Genomic DNA, 8,119 nt, shown 5'->3' on the forward strand with positions numbered 1-8,119 from the left:
AAGGAAGTATGGATGAATTACATATTTCTTGATGGATGAATGAGTATGAGGATGAATGAGAGGGTGAAAGGATGAGTGAATAATAGGTGGATAGACAGGTAAAAGGATGGCAAAGTAAAGGGATAGGAGGATGAGTGGGTGAATGGATAGGTGAACTCACAGGGAAAGGATGGCAGAGTAAATGGATAAGTTAGTAAATCGATTGGTCGGTGAACAGATGAAAGGATGGGAGAGTAAAGGGATAGATGGATAGTGAATAGACAGGTGAAAGGATGGATGAGTGAATGGATGAGAGTTAATAGATAGATGGTTGGATAGGCGAAAGGATGACAGAGTAATGGGATGGATGGATGAGTGGGTGGGTGGAAAGAAGAGTGAATAGATGGCATAGTGGATAGATAGAAGGCAGCTGATGGGTGGATGATGGATGAAGGGCAGGATGGACGGCAGAGTGATTGGATGGCAGAGTGGATGGATTAATGCCTGAGTTGATGAATGGATGGATGGCAGAGTAAATGCATAAATGGATAGGAGGAAGGCAGAGTGGATGATCTGATGGATGGATGGCAGAATGTAAGCACTGATGGATGAATGGCAGAGTAGATGAGTGTTACAGTGGATGGATGGCAGAGTGGATTGATGGCAGAGTGGAAGAGTGGATGGATGATTAGCAGAGTGGATGGATAGATGGGAGTATGGATGGGTACAGTGGACAGATAGATGACAGAGTGGACGGATAGATGGCAGAGTGGATGGGTGACTGGTTGGGAAGATGAATGGATGGCAAAGTTGATGGGTGGGTGGAGGGATGACAGGGTGAATTTATGGATGGCAGAGTGGATGAACAGATGAATGGCAGAATTGATCGATGAGTGACCGAGCAAATGGGTAGCAGAGTGGATGAATGGCAGTGTTGATGGATGAATGACAGAGCAGATGGGTGGTAGAGTAGGTGGGTGGATGGATGGCAGGGTGAATGGGTGGATGGATGGTAGAGTGGAAGGATGGATGGCAGAGTGGATGGATGACAGAATGGATGGAAGGATAGAGGGTAGAGATGGATGGATAGATGGATGGAGGTTTGACAATGTGTATAAATGGATGATTTACAAAGTGGATGGTTTGGTAGATAATTGAGTGGGTAAATTAATGGCAAAGTGGATGGAAGGCAGAGTGGATATATCGATGGGTGGTAGAGTGGATAGGTAGATGACAGAGTGGATCGAGGGACGGCATAGTGTATGGGTGGGAAAGTGTATGGATGGATGTGTGGATGTATATGGCAGAGTGGACGGATGGATGGACGGACAGATGGCAGGATGGATGAATGGGAAAAGATTGGATGATGGATGAAAGAATGAATGGATGATAGAATATCAGGGTGAAATAGTGGATATCAGCGGGTGGATGGAATGGGGAAAGAATGAATGGATAGATGCATTGATGGAAGAGACAAAGAAGGTGTTCTAGGGAGGGCTCAGCTCACTTGCTTCTGTTCCTTGGTGGCATCAGCGCTTTAGTTCAAAGTAGGGGTGGTTTTCATTTTCTGGCTAAATTGTGAAAACCTTGGTCTCCTGGCTGTGCTGGCCATCATATCAGTCAGAATTTTAAAATCCTCAAAAGACAGCTAATTGGATATTTTTCAAATTTCAAGTTTCCCAAGCCGAAATATATGTTCCTTTTCTAGTGCAGCCCCTATTGCTTAAACAAAGAACATGTATAGCTGTGAAGATTCAGTCTCTTCACCTGTGTTAGTGAGGAAATAAAAAATCAGATTTTTCGATATCTTTGACTACTGAAGTTTCAGAATTTGTGATCTTGGAACTGTATGTACTTTATGTTGGTATACATCACATCTCTCTAAGCTAAAGTTCTCAATACTTTCAACATGTTAATTACATGATTAAAATGTAAAAAATGGTGATAAAAACTATTTGCACACTAAGCTATTCGAAATTTTGAAGGAAAATGAAACATGCTTCCAATTGTTACTTGACAAACGTTCTAGCTGTGAAGATCAGGAACGTAATGCGCATGTTATGTGTTTATTTATCTATAGAGCCTACGTTGCCCCTGCACGGTGGGCGGACCTTGGGACAACGTTTGACGACAATCAAGGGCCATGAAGTCAGAGGTGATATTGATGGCTTCCCTACTGGCTCTGCACCTCCTGCCCTCAGAGAACCATGGCTACCCCTTGACTTTTCCACAAGCCCCTCGCTACTACGCACTTTTGGCCGACGCTAGCCTGGGCCTCTGGCCACGCCCGCCGCCGGTAGCAGAGAACCTGCCACGGACCAATGGTGAGGATTTGGACGATGGTGGCCGGAGGGAGGTCCTGGGACCAGGTCGGAGGCACCCGGCTCACTGTAGGTCGCACAGCTCAGACCAAGAAGTGCAGCGGGATCGCAGGGAGCCAAGGTCATCGTATGCTTCCAAGAGGCAGGATGGGAAGCCCAACTCATTGGACCTCACCTTCCACATCCTGAGGGAGTTCCTGGAGATGTCAAGAGCTGAGAAGCAGGCTCAGAAGGCCTTCAGCAATAGGATGCTGCTGCAGAACATTGGGAAATGAGGGGACGGGGACATTTATATTAACTCATAGGGACTTGCCATCGAAAGGGAGTCACGTGTCGGGCGACATGCCCTTAAAACCTATGGCAACACTCAGCGCTGGACTTATCTTCTGCACAAGAGAGTAAAAGACCCAATGCTGTTCAAAGAATCTGACTAAAAGCACTTTATTTGCTTGTATTTTGTTTTTCAAACTTGTGTATGATTTGTACTTCAGGTAGAGCAGCTGTTATGTAGTCCAGTGGTTTGATGCACCTGCTGCATGGATCAGTGGGCAGGTTATGAGTCATAAGTAGAGACAGTCCGAATCAATGGGAAAATATGTGAAGATCTGTAGGTCTTTTTGCACATTTGTACAATAAAAGGAGGTCAAAATTGCAGAAACAAGTTAAAACCATATTAATGTTTCTTAGGGCAATGCTAAAAAAAATAATTTAAGTGCATTAAACTGAACTTCCTGTATTTATTCCTAATGTTTAGAAAAAAGCCTAATTGAATTATGAAGGGTCTCTTGCCAGAGACGTTTTAAGGCATGGGCAAAGTGGGCAATTGGCCGGGGCTGCCACTTTCCAATGGGACCCCATGGAAAGTGAACGTTCTCCCTAGCTCATTTCTGTGTATTTTTGTATCTTATCTTTTAACCTATAATTCAATATTATTTAGTAACATAGGGCTTGACTTGGCAACAGATGGGAAATACAATTCAAGTTGATCCAGACAGGGATCCCCAAAAATGTCTACCCTGGGGCCCATCCAAAATCCTTAAGATGACACTGTGCTCCTACCCCTCAGACACCTCTCTTCAGTTACAATTTGTAAGTCCTGACTTCTAACCCTCACTCCATCTGTCTCCTACACATGTCTCCGCCTTGTAACTTAACAATTGGCATGTGCATTCAGTTACAGTGATAGTGAATTTGGTAGGGGTGGGACGTAGTGCTAAAGTGTACATGACCGCTTCTATATGATGACTTCCTCCTCCGGATGTGCAGTGGGCAGGGCATGCCGGACCAGGAAATAGACTTGGAAGGACGCCATCTTGCAGGCACCACTGGTAAGGTATGGGTGGTGTGAAGAGTCACATGACACAGTGAGGGACTGGCGACTGTGTAGGCGCATCACGGCCGGAAGAGGATAGGGGACACAGAATGGGTGGACCAACACGCAGTCCAGCCTTCACTCAACTGAACTGATCTTATATTTAATGAGCATCACTGCCTGCAAAGTTACTATTCTATGCTAATAGCAGCAGTGCAGCTTCGACTGCTTTCATCAGTCAATCTCATTTATTTGTGAAGTTTCAACACTCTTTCTACATGCCACAACATTCTGGAAGAGTTAAGAAATCTGCAAATCATTTCCCAAATTTGTGGAAGATTTATGAAATATCCAAATCTGCACTGAACTAAAACAAAAACGCAACTTTAGCAAAAATGTACTTGAGAGATTTGGGCTACCCATATTCAGTGATACTAATACAAGTGGGCGGATTGCACCTTTCTTCCTCTTAAGATTAATAGAGACTTCCACTGAGTAGGGTGAAGAGAACACGTCTTCGGCTCTTGGGACCCGTGCTCAGGTGCTAGTACAATAGGCTACTCCTGTTACATTATATATATATATATGTATGTGTATATATATATATATATATATTATCTGTATTCAAACGATGAAGATGAGGGGCAAGTCCTATGCATGCAAGCCTTCTTTGCCTAAACTAATTTACAAAAGAAGGATACACAGTAAAGCAAATAACCAGCACGAGGGTATGTTATTCATGTTATAATCTGATTGGTAAACACCTCTCCTTGTGCAGAACTTGACTTTCTAGTGTAAACTTTCCTAGTCTATGCTGATTGTGTCAAAACCAGCCACTAGAGATCATGAAATTAGATGTTGGGAGTAAGGCTGAGGAGTGCCAGCAGGGTCAGGCACACAATCCATGCATAGCCAGAGTATCATAGGGACAGAACCAAAACTTGTCATTCATGCCTTTAATGTGCTGCAATATTAGCAATGGCTTTCACCCTCCAGTGACTGTCCCTGTGAATTGGCTGCCAAATTTGGCCCGTATGTTGAACTCATCACACTTACAGTCGGTGTGGCCAGAGCGTCTCACGCCTTCTGCCCTAATCCCTAAACTAGATTATTGCAATGTATTATACATTAGGGCCTCTCTGGGCAGACTGCAGAAGCTGCAGAGAGTCCAAAATGTGGTGGCACAGCTATTGTTCAATCTTCCCAGACGCACACCTGTAGGCTTGGCCAAGGCGCACTTGCTCCCTTTGAGCAAAAGAATTGCCTTCAAAGCTTTGTGCCTCTGTCACAAAACGTTTAATAGCAATGGCCCCCGCTACCTGTCTTCTCTGATGAAACCATACCAGCCTGGCCGACGGCGGAGGTTAACTAGCGCCAGGTTGGTGGAGGTCCCCATGGTGAGAAGAACCCGGATGGGTAACTGCTCATTTGGGTTTCGAGCCTTGAGATTATGGAAGGTTACCAGTTCATCTCAGGTCTGAGTTTTTCGAAAAATCGTTTCCGAAAAACGTGAAAACCTGGCTCTTTTAGTCTACTGTACTAGTGGATATAATCTCTAGTTTCACGGTACTCGTGGCTATTATCCCCAGAGTCTTTCCCACCTAAGTTCTCACCATCACTGTGTACTATCCGGAGTCTCCCGCTCCCAGGGTCTTACTCAATTCTCTAGTACAGTCCTTGTCGTATCTTCTTCTCTGCGTTTCATTCTACCAGACTGTGTTTGTGCGGCCACCGTGAAGACAGGAGCCCAACCATCGGGGTTGACATTGTTAGCCAATCGCGTCCTGGGGTGTGTCCTAGTATGGCGCTGGAAACTAGGCCAAGTACATGCTTTTCAAATTAGACTCTCAGGGTTGGTGAGGGCAGTCATAGGCTTCTCAGGGAGGAAGTGTGGTGAGTGAGGTTGGGGGGGTGTTGTGGAAGAGATCAAAACTCAACAGACAACCAAAAGACACAAGAACAATGTCCAACCCAGTGTTTCTCTTTTATGAAAAAAGAAAATGCTTTAAATCTCAGCAGTGCAAAATACTACACAATCCGAAGAGTACAAAATACAGGGCTGTACTAAGAAGCATTCTTACAGGGAGGTGCAACCCCCCCTCTGTTACCGTTCCCTAATTCTCTAAGGGGCAGATTTACAAGGAACTGACGCATTTGCACAGATGCGTCAGTTTCCTTGTGTCAGTGCCAAATGTCCTTGCACCACCATGGATGCGCTATATTTACAATACAGTGCTCCATGGTGCAAGGATTAACTGATGCGTCAGTAATACAGCCGCATCTGTTGGCACAAAAGTGACGCACCGCTGGAGTTGCTCATGAAAATGACGCAACGCCAGCAATGTGCCACCACAGATAGGTGAGTCCCATTCAAAAAGCCCTGCGTCATTCCTTATGCCTGGTCTGAGCAGGCGTAGGGATTTTGACGCAGTGAAGGTGTCCGTGACGCAGTGAAATGTTGTAAATTTCACTGCATCAGTTCTACATGGCTTTTTGCGTGGGAACGCTTAGCGTGCATACATTATACCCAGCGCAGATATATTGTGACGCAGGCTTTACAACGTGATGCATCTTCCTCAATGTGTCACATTGTAAATTGGCCGCATTTTCACGCCGTAGTTGCGTCAAAAAAAGTGACGTAATGGCAGCGCAAGGAGGTGCACAGTTTACGGGCTTTGTTTGAGGTATTCCAAGCTTTGCGGAGGAATCGGTTGCTCTCCTGCCCTCATGCTGTGACTTCTTTGACATGGGAGCCGAGACTTCGCTCAGGACAAGGTTCAGGAAGGTAAAGGCTTGCGCAGCCGCATCAGCTTCAGCAATGTGGCCTTCTTAGCCAGCTATAACCTGGTGCACAGCTGTGGCATGCAGCCTCCTGGCTTAGTTCCTCACGGTGGTGACTTTGAGGCAGTTGCGTCCTCTGGGACGATAATGACTCTCACATGTGAACAACTCTGCTTTCTTTTCCTTGTCGGCAGCGGCAGCACCTCCACCAGTCTCTTTTGCCCGTGGTAGACTGCCAGCTACATAGTAAGACATGCTGACTTCAGGTAATATACCCTCAATTCTTTGAGTCTAGCCATTAGGCAGACACCAGCCCTGGTGCACAGCAGCTCTTCGAGTACACTGTAGAGAACTCCCTTCATTGGTCAAATAGGACTGGGACAAAGTGGGATTGTTTGGAATCCTTTTTATGCACATTTTCCAGACTGGGGATGTAGACCCACTGTCCAACGCTTCAGAATCAGTGTGGTTTGGCTCTCCTCCAAGTGTCATGTTCACCTTGCTCTCCATACACTTTGGTGCAACGTGATGTCTCTCATAACAAGTAATAAAGGGGCTGGTTCCAAGAACAAGGGTACCTCAAAAATGGGCACAATGACATGCGAGCTCTCTGCACCTGGCTATCATTAGCCTTCTTCACAGTAATCAGGGACAGGCAAAAGGTGAAGCCTTGCTTAGATACTTAATCACCTTGATCAACAGAAACTATTGTCTATTCCCTCAATCCACTAAACAGCAATGCTCAGGCAGAACAAATCAGCACTCCTTTAGAAACACGGCATTCATGCAATTTCTATGGTTAGCCCAGTCTCCATTTTCCACACGAGAATGTGTGGGGGTCTACACCCTCCAGCCCCCTGAATGCAGCCAATACACATCCACTCTCTGGGGAAGCTAATGTCACACTTGATCTTGTGCTATGCTAAACCAGGGGCAGTTAAAATGGGTAGACCCAGTTACTCACACTCCAAACAGGGAATAATACTACCACACTAGGCTACACATATACTGTATATGCACACTTACTTGACATGCACATGGCATTTTAACACAAGTTTCTGAGCATCATGTAACAGCAGCACTTCACAAGGAGAGGCACCAGTAGACCACACTCTCATGGTCACAGATGGAAAGGTCTGGTCACAACACCCATTCACAAAACATGGAATCCTGCCACCACTCCATTATGTGATGAACCCAGGGCACGGGCAGTAGTACAGCGTCTATTATGAAAGCCTGCTTGATATGCCCTTCCGGGTCACAGAACAGGTCATGAATCTAACAATGGAAATGACATGTCCAGGCCCCCAAGCACACAATAAGTTAGCATGACGCCAGGGACCAAATAAAAAGTCAGGATACCAGTTTCACATGCAGATGATCACTCAGGGCAAGGGCACATGCCTGTACAATATACAGGGGTCATTTTAGGCTCAACACATTCACTATAAGGCTTGGAGTTTCCATCTCCCCGAGATTCACTCTGTTTACATGCATTGAGGGTATCTGTTTACGCGTTGTGGCCTGCTTTGTCACCATCATGAGCGATTAAGGATACAGCTCCGCCTAAGAGACCCACACTAACAAAGAGGATTTAGGACCTAGCTCCCTTCCAGACCCTCAAACCAGCATAAAAGTGGCTGGGGTAACAAGACTGCAAGATGGCAAAAGGGAACTGGGACCCAGCCGTTTATCAGAATCTGGCCCTGAACAAGGATTCAGAAGA

Source organism: Lissotriton vulgaris, unplaced genomic scaffold (assembly GCF_964263255.1).
Source record: "Lissotriton vulgaris unplaced genomic scaffold, aLisVul1.2 SCAFFOLD_722, whole genome shotgun sequence".
Classification (NCBI taxonomy): Eukaryota; Metazoa; Chordata; class Amphibia; order Caudata; family Salamandridae; genus Lissotriton; species Lissotriton vulgaris.